The sequence below is a fragment of the Miscanthus floridulus genome, chromosome 8, assembly GCF_019320115.1.
Source record: "Miscanthus floridulus cultivar M001 chromosome 8, ASM1932011v1, whole genome shotgun sequence".
NCBI classification, from domain to species: Eukaryota; Viridiplantae; Streptophyta; class Magnoliopsida; order Poales; family Poaceae; genus Miscanthus; species Miscanthus floridulus.
In genome coordinates this window covers 159,183,270-159,205,396 of record NC_089587.1, presented here as the reverse complement: position 1 = coordinate 159,205,396, position 22,127 = coordinate 159,183,270, and the positions used below count along the sequence as shown (strand labels likewise).

Sequence of the window (22,127 nt, the reverse complement as noted above, 5' to 3'; positions counted from 1 at the left end):
GATTTATTAGAAATGCCATATTCTTCACAAATAGATTCTTGTTCTACTCCTGTCTTGTGAGACTAACCTTTTGAAGGAGAATAATGAGCTCAATGAACAAGTGAAGAAATTGAGCAACAAGTTAGAGAGGTGCTACAACTCTCAAGTCACCTTTGAGCATATGTTGAAGACTCAAAGAAACTTTGGTGACGAGTGGCGTTGGCTTCAAGACTAGCAAAGTCAATCATCAAGAAAGCCGCAATGACATGAGGGGCATTGGCTTCAACAAGAGCAAGATCAAGGGGAAGAGATGGGGTAAGAGAAGATATGAAAGAGAGATGAGAAGCTCTCTCATTTCATGTGCTTCAAGTGCCATGAAGTGGGACATCTTGCAAATTGTTGCCCACATGAAGAAAAGCTTAAGTTGAAGAAAGAAGAGAGGCTAAGGCATGTTAAGTGCTTCAAGTGCCGCACATGGGGTCATCTTACCTCAATGTGCCCAACCAAGCAATTGATGAAGCAACTAGAAGAGCCTCAACCAAAGCCACAAGTTGAGCAAGAGAAGACACCCCAAGAGCAAATCAAGATCAATCATGAAGATGGTAGTGATTTGATGATAAAGAAGAAGAAAATAAGAAGGGGTGAAAAGGCAAGGCATCCAATGCAAACTCAAGATGCCAAGATGATGAGCAAGAATAAAGATGAGAAGAAAGATTATGCTCACATTAAGTGCTTCAAGTGTGGAAGTACATGACACTTTGCCTCTAAGTGTCCTACCAAGCTTGAGAAGAAGGCTCAAGCAATCCATGAGAGGCAAGGCAATGATAAGCACCACATGAGCAAGGAAGAGAAGGCTCAATCAAAGAGAAAGTGCTACTCATGCCGGGAAAGGGGACATATGTCATATTCATGTCTTCTAGGTAACACTCCTAAGCGTATTTCAATGGATCATGATTCTATGCTTAGGAAGGATGGTAATGGTACCTCTATGGTTGCTATTGCAAAACATTCCGCTGCTCATACTAAGGCTATGCCTAAGTATGTTGCTCCTAACTTGAGAGGACCCACAATTATTTGGGTACCATCAAAAGGTGGATGATTGATTATATGTACCATCGACATTGGAGACTTGAATCAATTAATTTTATATTGATCATCGTATGTTGAGTCAAGTTGTGAAGCTTAGTGCACATCCTATCCCAATGCCAAGCCAAGAATTAGTAAAGTCCAAAAGTGCTACAACATACAAGTATCATATTCAAGTTGTGGTGATTTATTGGATTATTCGATGGCTTGCAAAAATATTTAAGTTGAAGCTTGCTAGTTAGATGATCATAAGCTAACCAAGGTATATCTGTTGTTAATCATTTCATTTGGGTGCATATGAGTTGATTGGATTGGATAAATATGGAATGTTGCTTGCTATAAGATGTTTGAATGGATAAATAGCTTAGTAATCAAGTTTGGATTGATTTGTGTTGGATAAGTTTATAAGATGATATTTAGTAAGTGAATTGAATGGATTTATGTCTTATAAAAGTATTCAAACAAGTTAGTTTCAAGTTTGATTCACATTTGATGAAGTATAGCTCAAGTGATTGAAATCTGTCCTATATTGAAAATCTGAGTAAGCTGTGATCTTAGCCATGTTTGAGTGATCCAAACTTATTAGATTGGCATAAAAATTGGTGTATATGCTCTAGACTTATGGTATAAGATGCTGTAAAAATTTCATGAGGATTGGATAAGAGATGCTTCTGTTTTGGAGTGGATCTTGTCAGCTATAGTGCAGCAGTTTTCAGCATATAACAATGGTGGAAGAATTGAAATCTGATAGAAGTCTAGAAGTCAAATGAAGCTCAAATTTTTACAGCTGCTAGATAACGTAGTGATGCACATCTCCACCAAATTTAGTAGTATTTGGATTTTTACTTTGAGAGATATGTATTTTTCTTTGAAGAATACAAAATCTGCCAGAAAAGTGATAAATATTGGATTAATCTAGAGTCACTTTGATTGAAAGATCCTTAAATTGGAAACATATTTAAAAGTAATTGAGGAACCTAAGTTTGGTTTTGAGATGATCTAGAAGCATGACAAGCAAAGAGTACAAGGTCATTTGATTATGGTGTGTATGTTGCACATATTTGGTACTCAAAATTAGAAGATCAAGATCAAACTTAAGATGAAGATAAAGTTTAAGTTCTAGTGACTACTGGAAATCATTTAAAAGAAAGAAAATGACTTAAAGAAGGAATTAAGGTTACTCATCAAGTTAAGCCCATCACTTGGATCAATCAATCAAGTCATTTTAAGTGAGTGTCAAGAATGGTTCTTGGAGAAAGATCACTTCTCCCTAGTGTAGGGGCTTGCCGCCTATGTGTAGGTAAACCAAGTATGGTACTTGTAAGGCTAACATGGAAGTGGTGATCCGAGGGACATTTGAGATGCTTAGTTGAAGCAATCAAAAGGATTGATCAAGAAAAGCAAGCAACACCCAAAAGAGAGTCAATCATGATTTTTCAAGTGGTATTCTCACTTTGATGCTCTCATGCAAGCATTGATCAAAATATGAAGCAAGCCAACCACAACAAGAAAGTGCACTTGATCATAAGTGGTATTCATTTCATATGGGTGAAGAATGGAATTCAAAATGGTGTCTATTGGTCTTCACCAAGCTTATAATTGGACATCACATTACTATTGGAGTAATGAATTGGAATCTATATGACTATCCTCTACTCCAACATAGTAAAGGTATCATTGTAATGTGCATGATCATTTCATTCCTTACTAGTATGCGGTTAGTGCATATAGTTCATACTTCATAGGTTCATGCATAACAAATGAAATGTTTAAATTCATAGCCTACTACTATTGCTTGAATGATTAGTTGATCTAGTGGTTAGTATATGAATTTATTCATGAGCTAGTGAACCCAAGTATTTGATTTAATTTGGATTGATAACAAGTGACAAGTACAACATTGGCAAGATAACCCTTGCAAGAGGTGTGAAGAAGCTTGTCATTGGTTCAAACCAGACTTGGTAGCTTAGGCAAATCAATTTAGTTTAAGTCAACCATAGAAGCTCATGATAGTGATAAGAGTACAAGCACAAGACAACAATGCAAATGGATATCTAGTTTGTTTGTTTCAAGTGGTATCTAGACTCAAGTATTTCATCAAGAATTCACATGTGATGTCTAGATCAACTCACAAGTGATATCCTATAAGTGGTACTTATGAAGATAGCAAATGTTCAAGAAATAGTTTTTATTGATAAATCCAATAAGTGATTCCATACTAGAAAATTCTTTCAAGTGGTATCACATCTACACATGGTATCAATCATGCAAGACGATGGTTCCACAAGTAATCCTCAACTTTAAGTGATCATCAAATGAAGAATGCATCCCTCACCTACAAGAGCTCTAGTGTATCAAATGGATGACCCATGCTATGACATAGGGGGAGGTGTCACACAAATTGATATCAAGATCAAAGATCTTATGAGTGGTATCTCAAGAAGCCCTACACAATATACAAGTGGTACAAGTTACAAGTGGTATCTACAAGTGGTGTCATTCCAACAATCAAGTGATGTCTATAAAAATGCAAGATTCAAGCCTCAACCATCTACCCCGAAATGCAAAACTTTGCATCAATGAGATGCACATCTTTCATGGAAATTGATGACAAAGGGGGAGAGATTGTACAAAGATATGAAAGCTTTAAGATTGAGATTGCACAAGGGGGAGAGATAAGATATAAAAGCTTTGGGAAAGATTGAGACAAAGAAGTAGAGGTTGGACATGGACATGGACAAAGAGGGAGCAACATTAATGAAAAGAGATGGATCAAAATTTTTGGACAAGAGAAGCACACAAGTAGGGGGGAGCAAGCTCATGAACTTTGATTGGTTGCATTTGATATGTGCATAGTCATATGCTTGCTTGCATTGCATACGTTTTTAAATTCAATATGCATGCTTGTGTGGTGTATGCTAGTTGTAGAATTTGATTGATGAAATGAAAACTAGCATGCATAGGATGATAGCTTGACACTTGGTATGCTTTTCAAGTAATGCTAGTACCTTGCTTTTAATGGATAGCTAGACACTTGGTATGCTTTTCAAGTAATGCTAGTACCTTGCTTTTAATGTTGATCTCATGTGGTATCTAGTGCTTTTATTTCCAAGTGTTATCTAGCTAACCATGGTGCTAAGGATGAACTTAAAGGTGCAACTCCGATTGGTATCACGCTTCAAAGGATTACTCTATACACCTTAGCATCATTTGGTAGTAATTACTCTCCCATAATTCCAATATATGCATATGTGCAAGCTTCAAACCAAACACTCTAGCACATATGTAGGGGGAGCTAATACTACCGTTTTGGGTTAGTGGTACTTGTCCAAAATCATTTACACATGGTAAAATTGCTTGGGCAAGCAACATGAATCCAAAAGAGCTTAATTTCCATATCTTTATAGAGTTGTCATCAATTACCAAAAAGGGGGAGATTGAAAGGTCCTTGTGTGGTTTTGATAATTGAGTGACAACCTAGGTGGACTAATTGTGTTTATGTGAGATACATAGGTGATTAGTCCACAGATACATGTGTGTGAGCAACATATGCCATGAAGGTGGAAATGGATCGAAGATGTTGCAAAGCTTACACATGTCATGATGAAGGAGCTTATTGCACATGAGACATAACATTGAGTCATGTGATCAAGGTGGAGAAGATCAAGACATGACTTGGCTTGATGGACTGGTTGCAAGCGTGAAGGGCAAGTCAGAGGATTTGGAGCGATGGACCGTGTGGCGATGAAGCTTAAGCAAGACTTGGCACCGATGGACGAAGGTAATAGTGAAAAGCAAGTGAAGTCTAGATCAATGAACCAATACGGTCACGTGATGATATGAAGTGGATCATATCATTTGGTGATTGGTTGGTGCATGTGTTGCATCAACAATGGAGGAGATGGAATGGAATGCTCAAGGCAAAGGTATAACCTAGGGCATTTTATTTCACCGGTCATAGGTGTATAGAGAAGTTTATGACCGGGTTTAGGATAGATGGCCGTACTATCAAGAGGGGCAAACTTGTTTACATATCGGTCATCTAGTGCCACTCGAGTGATCTAACTTTGCATCGTCGCTAGGATCGAGTGGCGTGGCAAGTTGAGTGGCTAATCCTTTGGAAAATGTTTGTGAAAATGCTAACACACATACACATAGTGGTGTACACTTGGTGGTGTTGGTACATTTGCAAAGGAGAAGAAGTTGGTAAAGAAAAGGAGTTAGTCGCACTGGTCATGGAGTGACCGAACGTGTCCGGTATGGTGACCGAACACGTTCGATATTTGGACCTGAGGTGAGCGACTAAGTGTAAGCGACCAGACGTGTCCGGTCGCCATTCTAGACGCGTCCGGTATGAATCAACGAGTATCGGTGTTCAGCGTAACAGTTGATCGGACGCTAGGAGTGTCTGGTCTGGAGTGACCAGACACATCCAGTTGGCCTAGAGTGGCTCTAGGAGCTCTCTTGTCTCGACCGGACGCTGCGTCTCCTACGTCCGGTCCAGAGTGACCGGACATGTCTGGTCGGCCCTGATAGCTTACTGGACTCACCCGGACGCTACGGCTCAGCGTCCGATCATTTCGAATAGCGCGTTCGATGCGACATGTCAGAGAGAGCCGTTGGCGGCAACGGCTAGTTTGAATGGGACAAGTGATGGGTCAGCTACGACTGGACGTAGGCGACCGGACGCATCCGGTGCAAACGACCTGCGTGTCCGGTCGTCCTGAAATTTGCCCATTGAAGGGGTAACGGCTAGTTTAGCCCATGGGGCTATAAATAGAAGGTGGTCTCGGCCATGGCTTGAGTTGAGCACCTTGGGGGACTTTGTGTCCATGCTTGAGAGTGCTTGGGAGCACTCCATCTCACATATGCTTGATAGTGATCATTCGATTGTGTGAGAGAGCGATTCTAGTGTGATTGCATTAAGTGACACTAGGTGATCGAGTTGTAAGCCGGTGGTGCTTGTTACTCTTGGAGGTTACCACCTCCTAGATGGCTTGGTTGTGGTCTCTGTTGAAGCCTGCAAGAAGCTTGTGCGGTGCTCTAGAGAAGAGCTTTGTGAGGGGAGTTGTGCTCGCCCCACGGGAGCTATGAAGAGCAACTCTAGTAAAGTGAGACACAAAGGGCGACAAGTGGTCCGGCCAGGTCAAGTGTTAGAGCTTGTGGTAAGCACTCCACGTGGGAGAGTGTGACTTGCGGGTCACCACTAGCAAGAGGACTGGCGACAACCTTGGAGCTTGTCTCAATGGAGACTAGCGTGTTGGGAAGCACGTGAACCTCAGGAAAAAAATCATCGTGTCATCCTTGTATTCCCGTTGGTTTGCATCCTCGTTACACAAGCTTGTAATTACTTTCATATACATTGTGCTTGTGTAGTTGCTCTTGTAATTAGTTATTTTGTGTAGCTTGCTAGTTACCTTCTATCTTGTGTAGCATAGAAGTAGCTCCCTTACGTGGCTAATTTGGTTTGTGTAACCTTGTTAGTCACATTGCTTAGTTTGTGTAGCTAAGTATTTGTGCTCTCTAATTTGGCATTGATTGCCTTGTAATTGAGCATTGCTAGTGAGCTTAGGTGGCTTTGTGCTTTTGCTTACTAGCATGTGTAGGAGCTTCCTCTTTGCTTGAAGTACTAGTGGCATAGGTTTGTGTGACCTTGCTTTAGAATTGGTTAGGTAAGCTCTAGCTAGCCCGGCACCTTTGTTGCCTAACTAGGATCCTAATAAGGTGCTAGTGAACTTTGATAGAGGGGTGTAGTCTTGGCTAGACCGAATTGTTTTAATTCCACATTTGTATTGGTTATCCAACACGATTAAATTTAGAAATGACTATTCACCCCCTCTAGTCGCCATCTCGACCTTACATCATCCCTCACCCCCTCGGTCCTATAAGAGGAGATCCTCGACACCACCCCTCCTCGCCACCATGCCACTCCTCTCTGAGATCCCTCTCCTGCTCCAGAGCCTACACTCGCCACCGCCGCCATGGACGAGCTCCACCCCGAGCTCCCGATCTCCACGCAGGCACCACCACTCACCTCGCCGCCCCTTCTTTGGCACCGCATGAGCAAGCTGAATCCTCCCTGCCGCATCGCCTCACCGATCCGTGGCCTCCTATGTGGGGCCTGTGCTCGCCATAGCTTTCCATCGCCGTCCATCTGCCCCACCGCCTCGATCTCCCTCCTCACTACATCCTTGTCACTGATATCCCCTCCGGTGACTTCATCGTGATCTCCTACCCCTCCCTCGCCACCACTCGCCTGAGGCCGTGCTTGCTGGAGCACCCCCTGTGCACAACCCCTGCTCCTTGTCCTTGGCCACATTCGTGTTGAAGATGGACAAAAGTAGAAGATGATGGTGATTACAAAATTGCCACTGATAATTAAATCCCCGTGGTTTAATTGTTTTAACTCCATTTTGGGTTGTTCTAGCTGTGTTAGATTCACCTCGATGTGGCTTTATGCAATAGTGCTAACATTTATCATGTCACTCGATTATGAATTTATTCAATTTAAATGTCAATTTGAGTAATTAATATTTATTCAATAGTTTTTTTATAATTAAAAGCAACTTAGGGCTTAACCTTTGGCCTTTCATAAATCAAACTTAACTTGATTAATATCAAATCAAATGTTTATTTATTAATTATAACTTGATTAGTCTAAATATGAAACACATAATAGTTCAATTAGTTATCACACATGTTCTATGTTTTCAAAACTAAGGTCATATCTCGCCTTTCAAAATTTGAGTTTCAATTGACTTAATTGGACTATAGATGTTTCTATGAAGTATCCTCCACCTTATTTCGTTAACTAAAATAAATCAAGCATGTAGTTCATCTTCTTCGTTATGTTGCAAACATCTCGATGGTCTCATCAAGTCCTTTCCAATTGTAGCTTCGTCGTTGTTCATTCTCGCGCTCTCATGATCGTAGCAACGAGCCCTCTTTTAGCACATTGTTTATAAAGCTTTTACTATGATTGGTGTATGTTCTTAGTCATGTATTTGCTTTGCCTGTTTGTATGTTCTTTGTGCTTGGTGTTTGCTATGAATAGAAGAGAACCGTACGTAAGCGCTGGAGGCTGGAAGTTGCAAAGGAGACTGAAGAGTTTCTATGAGCAGTTACCTTGAGTGGAAAGAAAGTGTAAAAGGCAAGTATAGCATGGGATCATCCTTGTTAGATATTGAATCACTTAATTCATACTGCATGTGTCTACCTTGATTACCACTAAGCTTATCCTAGCTATTGTTACCTTTATACCTTGATACCTATAGGTTATATGCATTGGGTAGTATTCCTGCTAGTGCTCAATTAAATTACCATGATCTGTAACTTATGCTTTTTAGCAACATGGACAGAAGGGTGCTGGAGTATTTGGCTACTTTCCAAATGCTTGAGTGTCTCTTCATAAGGACTTATCTGTAAGTGATAATCTAGGACTTATAGTACAACCACAAGCTATATGACTCTAGCTTGATTCAGTATCAGACTTTTAATAGTCTATGGCCGCTTACCAAAAAGCGCAAGAGGGGCTCTGATTTGTATGATCTCGGCTTGCCAAGAGGGTGCACTTTGGTTTATTTGTATTTTTGTCAGTCACCCCTTGTAGGGGAGTTCATGCTTATTGATGGGGAAACCTTAGCGGGTTGCTACCTATTAGTGGAACCTATGAACGGTCTTGTGGTATGCCCTACCACACTCCCTTGGAAGAGGTGATGGCATATGGGAATCACAACTTGTGGTGAAAGTGTACAACCTCTGCAGAGTATAAAACTGATATATCAGCCGTGCTCACGGACACGAGTGGCCTTAGGATCCTTATGGAATAGATGATCACTTATACTTATTGTTTGTTGCTATACATTATTCTTGTTTACATGATCATGTGGTTATTTGGGCTTGTGCTAAACTTGTTGCTACTCAATTGCTAAAATTTTAACTCACTAAAAGCTAATCGCAGTAAACCAGTGTTAGCCTTTTGAGCCTCATGAACCCCATGTTATATTGCTGAGTACGACATGTACTTACGCTTGCTTTACTTTTCATTACTTGGACAAAAATCCCGGATGGGTACTAGATGGAGGAGCTAGTGAGTTTTCTGAGAAGTGCTAGGCGTATGTTACCCCTAGTCAACGTCCCTATGGCTATGGAGGCTTCACCTGAAGATTAGAATGTGTATTTTCCGCTACTTTGATAAATAGTTGTCTCTATGTAATCGTCATTACTCGTTATGTAACAAATGCTTGTCTCTTGATACTATTGTAATTTGTCGTCTTATGTGTGTGACTGATCCCGGGGCACACATAGGATTATGTATCCAATTTTGTCCTTAAAATCGGATGTGACACTTGGCTTACCATTGGCTTTTTGGAAATTTGGAAAATGGAGGAAGAATATAAATTGTAAGGTGATCCCAATGTCTCTTCTTTGCTGCTTTAATCATAGAGATATATGTGTATCCATAGTTAGTTGATTTATGGATGACAAAAACTAAAAATGTTAGTTAACTCTACTTGAAAGGTTAATCCATTTTTAGTATGAGAGGTAGGCTGGAAATGTGACATCCGCTCTAGTTTGGATTTGGCCCTTAGTGGTCCATGTGTATATTTTTGTGACATTGTGGGGGACATGTACTATGATCACTCACTTTCCTCTAGTGATCTAATCACATAAGAAATAGACTTTAGATGAAGCACAACATACAACACATGGCACAGTCCAAGTGTAATAAGTTCCCAATAAAGATTAACTTATAATATCGGTAGCAAGATACTTGTAGATGTCACCAAGCTTTATACTAGACGACTAGCTAGATAAATCCATAAACCCTAAACCTCATAGGGAGATTGGTCGGTAGGATGAATCCTTATGCCTAGATAGATCTGATCAGCAATGCTTTGTAGCACCACTAATAGTTCTTGATCTGCAACGTTGGCATGGTGTTGCCCCCCTAATTTCAGCTCCCTTCATGAACCTCTGTTCTATTTACCCATGAAGATGTATCTTCAATTTATAGTGTCATAGAAAATAAGGTTAGTTCAGCATATGATTTCCTCATGGCAACAACCCGAGACCACGAGAAAAAAATAAAAAAAAAATCCAGTTGTCTCGACCTTTCTCACTACTTGCTTTATATTATTCTTTGATCATATGTTTCTTGTGTGACAACTAGGAGTTATGTTGGTGTGCTTATCATAGATTTCATACGCTATCTAAGGACCTTATTTAAGTGTGATCCTAGCTAAGGAGATGATTAGTGTGTTGGCTCTAAGGACTCGATAGATTGCTTTCTAGAAGAACTTAGGAACCAAAGGTACTTAGGGGGTCTATAGTTTGCATAACGTAAGGTTGTCGGTTTATTTTATTTTTTGAGCACAATTCAGCCCTTCCCTCCCCTCCAACCCACCAGCCACCACTTCGACCATTCAACCTTACAAGGGTTCACTTAATAGCATATAACAGGTAATTTAGATGTAAATTTAGGTTGCTTTTTATGATGTCATATACGTGTAATTCGGATACAAATTTAGATGATACTGTGAATATTTTTCAAAAACATAATAGATCTGGTGGTTAGCGATTTAAGTCTGCTAAATCGATTGCTAGATTTTTTTTATTCTTATCAGAATTTCTAGATTTTTTTCACGCATCTCTTGGGTATTAAAGTGCAGGCCTCCACTAACATTAAGGTTATAAGTTTATAATTCTGTATCCAGAAATAAGGCATTTGTGAGTTTTGAGTTTTGATTGTGATGCCAAACGCAAAATGCAAGTGCCAAAACATCAAAACTTTGAAATCACGATTCCTGTGGAAGTACAGTATCGATCCAAACCCCAGAGGAAAAAAAAAACTCTATAAAACTGTGCTGTGCAAATGGAGCACCAAAACCAAAAGAGACTACACAAATTTTAAAGAAAGAGAGGGCTGGTGTCACCATCAACGGCTGAACAGTGAACACCAAGCAATTTGGCTCACCAGAGGCCACCGTCTTCAAAATGAGAAGCGAAACCATGGCGATGCCGATCGCTGTCAGCGTCGGCCTCACCTTTGGACAGGACGAGAAAGGCGTGGCCGGCCAGCATCTGCTCCCTGAGGTTCTTGATCGCCTCGTACCTTTCCGCGTCCTCGTCCATGTCCTTGGTGGTGGTCCCGTCGTCGCTGCATCCGTCCGCCGCCCAGTCCTGTTCCAGTGCCTCCCTCGTTGCTTCAGATCTCCGATCGAAGGTGCCGGCGTCGGCCCCACATTCCGTTGCTCTGTCTGAAAGTGAGCCGTGCACTGACGCTGCGTTCATGGCCGTCGTCTCCCTGGACCTGGAGGTGTTGGTGGTGTAGCTCCAGCTGTGGCCGTCCATGTTGAGCTCGATGTCGCTGCCTTCCGAGTCGTCATCAGCATCAGCTTCGGCATTTTCTTCTTGTCCGCTCTTTTGTGTGACCACACTATCGATGCCGTCGACACCGAATTCAGAGGCAAGAACCAATTGCAGCTGCTGATCCTCCACCACATCCTTGGCCACCAGTTCATGGTGAGCAGGCATTTTTTCTCGACGTTCGTTGCTGGTGCCCAAGAAGGCCTCGAGCTCTTGGCGCAGGCGGTCGACGACGGCGTTCTTCTCCTCGAACTGGAGCCTCGCCTCCGCTAGCTTCATCTGGACCCGCTCCTCACGGAGCTCGTCTGCGACCTGCAGCATCTCCCTCTCCCTCTCCAACTCCTCCAGAGCGGTGGCGGCCTCCCGCCTGAGTTCCTCCTCCTCTGCCTCCGTGCCGGCGCCAACGCCCCTGGCGAGCTCGTCGCACACCTTCTCCAGGCGCTCCCTGGACGCCCTCTCCAGCTCAAGCTCCCGCGTGGCCGCCCGCAGCGACGCCTCCGCGTCCGCCAGCGCCTCCGCTAGCTTCTTGCCCACCCTCTCCGCCCGACTACGCGACCGCCGCTGGCCGTCGAGCTCCGAGGCGACCAGCCGCGCGGCCGCCGCGGCCTTCTCCCTGTGCCTGCACTTCCATGCGCGCACCTCCTCCGCGAGCTGCTTCCGCAGCAGGCGCTCGTAGTCGTCGTCCTCGTCGCCGCCGCGCCTGTGCTGCTTCACGAGCTGGCGCGCGGCGTCCAGCTCGGAGCGCAGCGCGGCGAGGAGGGACGCCGCCGTCGGGTTGAGGCCCCCCGTGGGTCCCAGGACGTTGGCCAGGACCCTGACGAGCTCGTTGGACGCGGTGAGGCTGTTGTACAGCTCCTGCATCTGCACTGTTCTGTTTCGATCACCCTGGCGTGCTGGAGTGCGGCCCTGAAAATGGGTGGACCAACATTGATTCATACTCGAATTGTTCAGATCAGCAAATGAACAGCAACTTGGAAGATGTTTAGACTCAACAAAAAAAGGTGGTGGTACAGATGAAATGATCAGCAACTACATACAGTGGGTATATATGGTTTCTTTGTTACTGCTGTTGTTGTTATGATCTCAGCATTTACCAGTATCCCGAGGGGTGTTTGGATCTGGCTACTAAAATTTAGGAGGTGTGTCGAAAGGATGTTGTATGGGATGCTCGGATACTAATAAAAAAACAAATTACATAATCTATTAGTACTCCACGAGACGAATTTTTTAAGCCTAATTAATCCGTCATTAGTATATGTTTAATGTAGCAAAAATTTATCAAATCATGGACCAATTAGACTTACAAGATTCGTCTCGCAAATTAGTCACAAACTATGTAATTAGTTTATATTTAATACTCCATGTATGTGTCAAACATCTGATGGAACAACAACTAAAATTTAAAGGGGCCACCAGACACCCCCAAAGTTTATACTACCAACCATGGGCAGCGGACAAACTTGATGTGAACTTCCATCTCAAGGACTAGTGCAGGATGATTGAGACGGACAGAACGAAGAGCAGCATGATTAGGCGGCGCTGACAGACACACAGTCAGAGCTGAGGATGTGGCCCTCCTATTCAACTAACCGTTGTACCAACTGAAAAACAGGTCCCAACTAACCGTCGAATCTCGGCTCCAACTTTCGATCAGTCCATCTTTCCCGTCGCCGCATAAACCTAGAGGAGGATTAACAACGGCACCGCAGGTAACCTCCAACTAACAGCCTATGTGCTAGGCTTGAGGTGATGATGAGGAGAATCGCATCAGCAGATGAATGAATGGATAAGCCCGGTTGGTGTAGAGTACAGCAGCCGGTGGAGCAAGTGGACGAAGATCGCATGTGGCTGTCAACCACCGTGGACTCCAACATCATCACACCAAGTGAGAATGCTCCTAACATTGTAACCAATATACAGGGTGCATTTGCAGCACATACAGTGCATAACGCATCGCCTCTTTCCACTGAACCAGAAGCAGACATGGACATGGAGGGGCCGATGGGAGAGCGGACCAGTGCACCCATGGAGAAAAAGCTGGAGCTGCTGCTGGATCACCTGGACGTGATCCTGGTAAGCCCCCAGCTTGTACAGCTGCTGCATTCTCTGACAATGAAGTAGAGAACCAAGATTTGAGTAATGCAATAGCCCAAATGGCCAATGAAAATCTTGACTTAGAAGAGAACCAACATTCGAGTAATGCAATCTCCCATATGGCCAATGAAAGCTTAGACTTAGAAGTGCCTACAACGATGCATAGTCAACCTATAGAGGAAGTAGAGGAAATCAGTTTAGCCCTACTGGTACCAACTGCTGGCCAGTCAGGAAACAACTCTACTGATGGCCGCCAGCCACAACCACCCTCCATAGATAATTTCATTGAATCAATTTCGAGACCCCTTCCACAACCCTTACTGGAAGTGCATAACACAGCACCAATGCTACACCAAATTCCTCTGGTCACACCACCACCAAGCTCCAGCAAAAGGCAAAGTTCTAGATTAGCAAAAAAGGCAGCAAATAATGTAGGTAAGGGCGCCATTCAGATTGCCCAAGAATTGCTAGTTAAAAAGCTAGGTGATTTATCAGGCATGGAGAAAGACCCGATCAATGATGAGTTTGAATTCTATGCGCAGCACTTTGAAAGGCCGATGGAGAAGAACACCATGGAGGCCATCCAAGGACTCATTGAGCAAGTCAACACGAGCCAGAAGAAGGGGCATAACCAGAGGAACGCGGCGGTCGTTCCGGAGCTGCTGGCCTAGGCGCCAGCTCCCAGTGGCCTAATAATGCCCAATGTCGGCCCCCTTAGGCAAAGGGGTCCAGGCCGGGTGCCCAAGTTATCCTCCTCAAGTCGTAGTTGTTAGTCGAGCCCTGTGTGGCTGTTTTGGTGCTTCTGGACACCTGTTGCATTTTGAACCTCTTGGTTTTCTTCAGACGTGCGCCTGCTGGCCTATGAGCCTTCGGTCGAGAACTTGTATGTTTTGGATCTTGGGAAAGAACTCTGACCTGCTGGCTCTGTTGCCTTCGGTCATCCCCGGTTGTGGGTCTGTTCCCACCATGTTGAACCGCCTTAAGCTAGTAGTCGGACCTTTCCATTATGGCAGCTAAAAACTGCAACATCATGTGCTGGAATGTCAGAGGATTAAACGATGGAGCAAAGCGAGCCTCAGTTAGAACTCAGATCATTTTTTCCGGGGCGACGATTGTATGCTTGCAAGAAACAACTCCTGGTCGACGCGGTGGGTATCGAGATGGCAAGCAACGCTGTTTTTCTACCATCGGTTGGAGTCTGCGGAGGCATCCTCATCGCGGCATCAGAACGTTTCTTCACTCTAACTCAACCTCACCTGACAACCAATACGGTTACAACAAAACTAACAATGCTAGCTGAAAACAAGGAATGGTCTATATCTGGAGTCTATGGTCCTCAAAATGATGCAGATAAAATCCTTTTCTTGCAAGAAATCTTGGACCTACGCCAGCATATGCTCCCAACATGGCTGCTGCTGGGAGATTTCAATCTAATTCTTAATGCCCAGGAGAAAAACAACAACTGAACTTGCAAATGATCAATAGATTCAGAGCAACCATCGACAATCTTGAACTGGCAAGGATTGAGCTTAGAGGCAAAAAGTACACCTGGTGCAATGATCAGCAGTCGCCAACTATGACAAGAATCGATCACATTTTTGCATCCACAGATTGGCGGGATTTGTTCCCAAGAACAGAACTACAAGCTTTAGCCTCCCTTGGCTCTGACCATTGCGCTTTGTTTCTCCAAGGGGACACTAATCGTGATTTCTATAGGGGATTCATATTTGAAGCGCACTGCGCTTTGTTTCTCCAAGGGGACACTAATCGTGATTTCTATAGGGGATTCATATTTGAAGCGCACTGGGTACAGATGCCTGGTTTTGCTGACACGGTTCAGAAGGCATGGAGCACACCGATGGACACCTAGGACACCATATTGCGACTCCACGTCAAATTGCTATGCACAAGCAAGGCGCTAAGAAATTGGAGGCGCTTATCCCTGGGCAGATGGAAATTAAGCTAGGCGATACTAAACATAGTACTAGCAAATTTAAAGAAGGCGCAAGAAGCTAGGACTCTCACGCCGGAGGAATTGGAATTCAAAAAGTACCTAAAAGCCAAAGCTCTAGGGATTGCAGCGATACAAAAATCTCGAGCACGCCAACACTCGAGGCTAACATGGATCCGCAAAGGAGACACCAATACACGTTTCTTTCAGCTACACACAAACATGAGAAAAAAGAGATCTTTCATTGCGACGCTAAATGGTGAGTCAGGACCGGCCATATCGCAAGAAAGCAAAACAACTTTGACGCACACCCACTTCTCCAACCTAATTGGGACACCGAGCACAAGAACTAGAGGATTAAACTAGAATGAGCTTAGCTACAATCACCATGATCTGGACGATATAGATGCTCCATTCACTGAACAGGAAATAGAGGCTGTGATCAAGGAGATGCTGGCCGAGAAAGCACCTGCCCTGATGGTTTCATCAGACTCTTCTATAAACGCTGCTGGTCGATCATCAAGCATGATTTGATTGAGGCAATCATGAGTTTCTATAACCATAGAACATCTAAGTTGGGATTGATCAATGCAGCCAATATTGTCCTCCTATCTAAAACATCAGAAGCATCATCCTTATCCGATTATAGACCTATAAGCCTCATCACCAGTGTCGCAAAAATCATCACGAAAATCCTAGCTAATAGATTAGCGCCTCACATGAACACTCTAGTTTCAAATGCACAAAATGCATTCATCAAGAAGAGGTGCATACTTGACAACTTTATCTATGCACAACGGGTGATCCAACTATTGCATAAGAAAAAGAAACCGGCGCTCTTCATAAAACTTGACATCTCGAAAGCTTTTGATTCAATAGGGGTGGAGTTTCCTGTTAGAGGTTCTAGAGAATTTGGGATACAATACAAAATGGAGGGACTGGATCTCGGCTATGTTGGGAACGTCAACTTCCAGGGTCTTGATCAACGGCCAACCATCAAAAGAGATTAGGCATGCTAGGGGACTACGACAGGGTGATCCCCTATCACCCCTTCTATTCATTCTTGCCGGTGATCCACTACAGCGCATCATTGAAGTTGCTGCAAACAGAGGCATCTTGAAACCGATATCACCAAAGGCGGCCAACCTACGCTGCTCACTATATGCGGACGATGTGGCAATCTTTGTTGACCTGAGCAGCCTAGAGCTAGAACACCTACATAGGATTGTAGCCTTCCTTGGCGATTGCTCGGGCCTCAAAATCAACATCTCCAAGATGGAAATCTTCCCAATTCGGATGGTGGACAGTGCCGTCACCCAACTGCTATAGAATTTCCCTGGAAAGATCGCCAAGTTCCCCGGGAAGTACCTCGGCCTCCCTCTCCATATTAGAAAACTGCGCAAAGTAGAAGTCCAACCTTTAATAGACAAAATTGGAGCTAGACTACCAGGATGGAAGGAAAGGTTGCTGTTCGCTGCAGGAAGGGAGACCCTTGTAAAAACAGTGCTGTCAGCTCAACCGATCTACCATATGACTATTTTCCTGGAACAAAAATGGTTGATTAATAGGATTGATCGGTTGCGAAGGAGTTTTCTCTGGAGGGGAGAAACACCAGACAAAGTAGACGGGGGTACTCTATTATAAATTGGCCAACCACATGTCTCCCCAAAATAAAAGGGGGTTTGGGGATATTAGACCTTGAACGTTTCGCGTGTGCATTAAGAATACGATGGCTGTGGTTCCAATGGCGACAAAAGAAAAGAGCATGGAATAAGCTGGAACTGCCTTGTGATAGCCAAGACCGAGAATTTTTTGCGGCATCCACAATAGTAACGATCGGAGATGAGAAATTCGCCAAGTTCTGGTCGTCATCCTGGGCACAAGGACAAACCCTAAAAAACATGGCCCTGACACTATTCAAAAAAGCTAAAAGGAAAAATATCACGGTGCAGAAAGCTTTGCACGACAACAAGTGGATAAAGCATATTAACCCGGTGTTTTCGCCGACTGAATTACATGAGTATGTCTTGCTTTGGAACGCTGTACAACAGGTGCAGCTAGATGAAAGCAGGGAGGATAGTATAGAACAACAGATGGGGAATATACAACAATAAGCACCTACCGAATCCAATTCCAAGGGACCTTCAGCAAGCTGAAACTTACGCCAGTATGAAGAGCAAAGGGTGAATTCAAATGCAGGTTCTTTGCATGGACATTGCTACATAAGAAGATCCTAACGGTTAACAATTTGATAAAACGGCATTGGCCGAATGATCCGATATGTAAACTCTGCAGTAATGAACTTGGAACCCCCACGCACTTATGCAAAGACTGCTACTTCACAAAACAAGCTTGGGCCTTCCTAAAACAGTGGCTTGGTTTGACGGTAATCGATAACATCGGAATCAATGGATCTCTTCACAGCTATCGGCGAAGATGCCAGACTAAGATTGACAAAAGCCAGAGGAAAACATTTGATGGCATCATGATTTATTTCTGGTGGAATATATGGAAAGAAAGGAATAGAACTTTTGAGAACAAGAGTCTACAACCAAAGGAAGTAGCCTTCTTATGCAAGGAAGACATGGAGCAATATCGGGCGGCAACAAGATCATACAAGCAGATCAATCAGCCACAACAGTAATAGATAGCGGTTTTTTCTTCTTCCTTGGTTTTCTTTTTTCAGGGGAGTTCTTTTCCTTCAGTTTTTGTTTTCTGTCAAGCTGCGTTCAGAGTAGAGTGGCTGACCTAAGGGTCAAAGTAGCGAGAATGGCTCGAGTTGTAATCTTATAATTTTTGTCTCTCTTTTTTTTCGTCTAATAAAAATCTCGCAACGCTTTTGCCGCCTTTCGAAAAAAGATATGATAATCGCAGTCGGTACAGCCTAACCACGAGGATAGGCTCCAAAAAGGTTCAGACTTCAGAGACCGGCTGCCACTACTTCAGAAATTTGCATCAGAAATGCAGACAGGGGTAAAACCTCATTACAAATGGCAGTCTATGATAATGTGAAGGTTGGCAGCAAAATCCTTACTCTGAATTGTTTTGAATGTTTGAATGAAGATCTGTAATACTTACAGCGTATTGACAACGTTTAGGAAAATCTCATTAGTTGATACAGTAATAAGTAGTTATTAAAAGGGCAGGGAAATGTCCAACATCATAATTCATACGCACAAGGGAAGGGTTCGAGTAGTACGGATCTTGGAACTTACCCCCACAGTGCCGCCATTGCTCATGACATCTGAGAAGCAGTGGCCATGAGCATGGCCATTATGCCAGCTCCTCTCTCCATCATCATCCTTGAAAGCCTTGATCTTTCTTCTCGACAACTTGGACAGCTGCAGCAAAGCAAACAAACAGATTCAGAGCAGGACCCAACGACAGTGACACAACAAACACATGCAGCACGACACGGCGAGCGGCGGCGCTCACCACCTCGACCGACGCGCTGCGCCGGTGATCCGAGGAGCTCCGGCGCTTGGCGGCCGCATCCCACCGAACCTCCCCCTCCCCAACCTCCTCCTCGAATGCGCTCCCGCCCTTGCCGTGCTGCCAGAGCGCGCTGACGAGCTTCCTGGCCGACGCCGCGGACCGCGTCTCGACGTTGCCGTGGCGGCAGCGCCGGTTCGTCCAGGACGGCTCCGACATCGTCCTCCTCTTGATCCTGCTGCTGCTCGGGCAATGCGACCCGGCTCCGCGCTCTGGCCGATCAGGCGCACGCTCCGCTTCGCCCGCAGCTCCCACCTCCTCCTCTGGCGGTCCGAGGACGACGCGGCCGACGACGGCGACACGGCGCAGCGCTTGCGGATCTTGGTGGCGGTGGAAACTCCTCTTCCCAGACCAGTGGCCTCCCTCAGCATCGCAGTCCTGGATTCAGATACCAGCTGGTAAATAAAGACGGCAGCATCTTCTTGCCATGAGAAACAAGAACATCGCTTGTTACATGCTACAAATTCACAAGAAAGAAGGCGATCGAAATGATTTCACATGTATCTATCACAGGTGAGAATCCACCTGAATGAATACTGCTCCCATAGGAATAGGAGTAGGAGTAAGCAGCAACGGAAAGGAGCTAGGATGCGGGGCTAATCATGTGCTCGGATTTGCCTCGGGATTTGGGCGTGCTTTTGCTCTACAGCGACAGCATCAGCGACGCCGCCCTGGCAGGCAGCTCCCGTACTCGGATCAACTGATGAAAGCGCGCGGGGGATCTCAAAGGAAAAGGTGGAGAGAGTCAGATCAGATGGAGGCAGCATTGTTTGTTGGTGACTAGCCTTGGTCTTGGTGGAAGGAATAAGAAGAGCATGCCAAAGGAAAAAAAGATGGAGGAGGGAGGATCTCGCCGTCTCTCTCTCTCTTCCTTCTTGGAACAGGGTAAAGCTACTCGATGGATTCCATTCCACATTCGAGTCCCGCAGACCGAAAAAAATTCAGAGATACAGCAAATGCTGCAAATACGATTAGGATTAGGTGCTCTGTGCAAAGAAGGCGTACTCCTGCAACAGATTACATGCAGTACAGGAGTACCAACAAAGCCAAGATACGGCACTACGCCCAGATAAGATCGATGTGGACCACAACAGGTTGAAACTGTCAAAAAAAAAAAAACAGAGACATCCAAGAAAAAGACCATTCCTAGAAAGCCGCGTGGACCTCTGTGGACAAGATCGACTCTCAAAGAAATGCAACGCAGTAGGCCAAGAACACAAAAAGAGCTAGCTTCCAACCCATAGAAAGATACAACTATACAGGGCACCAAATGAAATGCCTTGCGTAGACTGTAGAAAGTATAGGTCGGAATGGTACCCATGGAAGAGGAGGGGCTGGTGATAGCGCGATCGATCTCCTGGTTACAGTGGTATCAGCTCAAAGTCTTGTGCGGCAATACGAGGAAAGCTTGCATGCATCTGCAGCTGTCTCTGTATGTGCAGGAGCAATGGCGCGCGCATGCACACATGAGCGGGCTAGGCCGGACGGACGGATGGAGGAAGGAGACAGGGTACGTGGGGTGCGTGGTTGTGTGTATATCATGGATGGATGGATGGGCATGGCCTTGGGTTGGCGGCATGCAGATTGGGAGCAGCAGGCATGAGCTGTCTGTCTGTTGCATATGATTGGGGATTCGATGGCCCCTGCTTCTTGTCTGAGGTGGTTTCGGTTCAGCCGCTCAGGGCAACAAGAAGATGAGTACAGAGCATTCCATTATCATGGGGGCATGCGTTGTATTTGCATGGTTTGATTGCATGCTGGCTGAGAGCTAGCTGCTTGGTTTTGGTTTTGGCCTTTGGGGAGATTAACTTGAGATTAGAGTGGCCAGGCTGATGACTGGTGCATTGAACTAAACTAATCCAATCAAGTTTAGGTAAGAAGGGCAGGTGCTACAAGCAAGAACAAGCTGTCCATTGGTATGCATGGGGTACATTGAATTAACCAGAACTGATGATCGACCTCTCTATCCTGTACTTATCATTAGGAGCGCCGCCTGCGTGTGTCCAAAATATGCCACAACTCGTTGGATTTAAACCATGATTTGATTGGATTCTATTTGCCGTTTCCCTAACGATCGATTTGGGAATTGACAGACGACAACAATCAGACCTTTACAATCATAAGGGGATGTCAGCTTATTAAAGAATATGATTACCGTGGATGGAATCGGAGTGTTAGCAGTGCTCCTAGGTGGAGTGCAGTCCCCCGACAGTGGGTAGCAGCTGCGTTAATCCTCAGTCGTCGGCGATGCAAATGGAATGGACCGGCCGACCGGGGTAGACTACTGGAGGGAACAGAAAACAATGCGCGCTAGCTGCAGCTGCTGCACTGCACATGGGGATGCGGCGGAGGAAGAGAGAGAAGTTCTTGCTCTTGCTCCCTTGCTTTTAGAGTAGGGTAGGTGGAAGAGGATCGGGCATGTCCATGTGCATGTGCTCCCGGATCTCCAGGCAAGGGAAGAAGGGTAGCAATAGCAAAGACCAAAGCGCGAGCAGAGCAGAGCAGACGACATGCATCCACCGAGGCCGAGCCCAGAGCACGAGTCGTCTTGACCGGATCTCACGCGGTCGGCCGTGCCCGCCCGGCCGGCACGGCGACGTGAGGGCCGCGGTGACCGCGCGCCGCCCACGTCGCCGCCCTGACCCGCCCGGGACCATTCGCCTCCCGCACTGCCATCTGCAAGACTGCAACTGCAAGCTCCGGGGATTCGAGTCCACCCTTTTTGTTTCTGCTACTGTTGGGATCGTGGAAGCATGATGATAAGTGCACATCCGGACGGAACGTTCGTTCGGATGGGAGGAGATCCAAATGGTACTGATGAGGATGATGATAACCATGAAGATTGTGTGTGGCCAAGCACTCGATGTGCTGTGTAGCCTGTGCTCTGTCCTTGGGCTATCACAGCGGTAATGCTACGTGTGTTACGTTCTATCTGGACGCAAATCATTGGACACTCACCACCCACGTCCACACATCCCCCACATGCCCTGCCACCCACGTGTCTATTCTCTTCCTCCCCCACGCCCACACATCCCCACATGCCCTGCCACCCACGCGTCTATCCTCTCGCTCCCCCACGTCACTAATCCCGTTCAGCACCGTCTCTCTTTCTCCACTGCGGCCCTCTCTCTCTCTCCTCGGCGGCGCTCGCAGATGC

General features: G+C 45.1%; 1 pseudogene; it reads right to left on the bottom strand.

Annotated features, from left to right (window-relative positions):
- Window positions 1-10,847: 10,847 nt before the first annotated feature.
- On the bottom strand, window positions 10,848-21,847 carry LOC136473837 (uncharacterized; annotated as a pseudogene).
- Window positions 21,848-22,127: the final 280 nt, after the last annotated feature.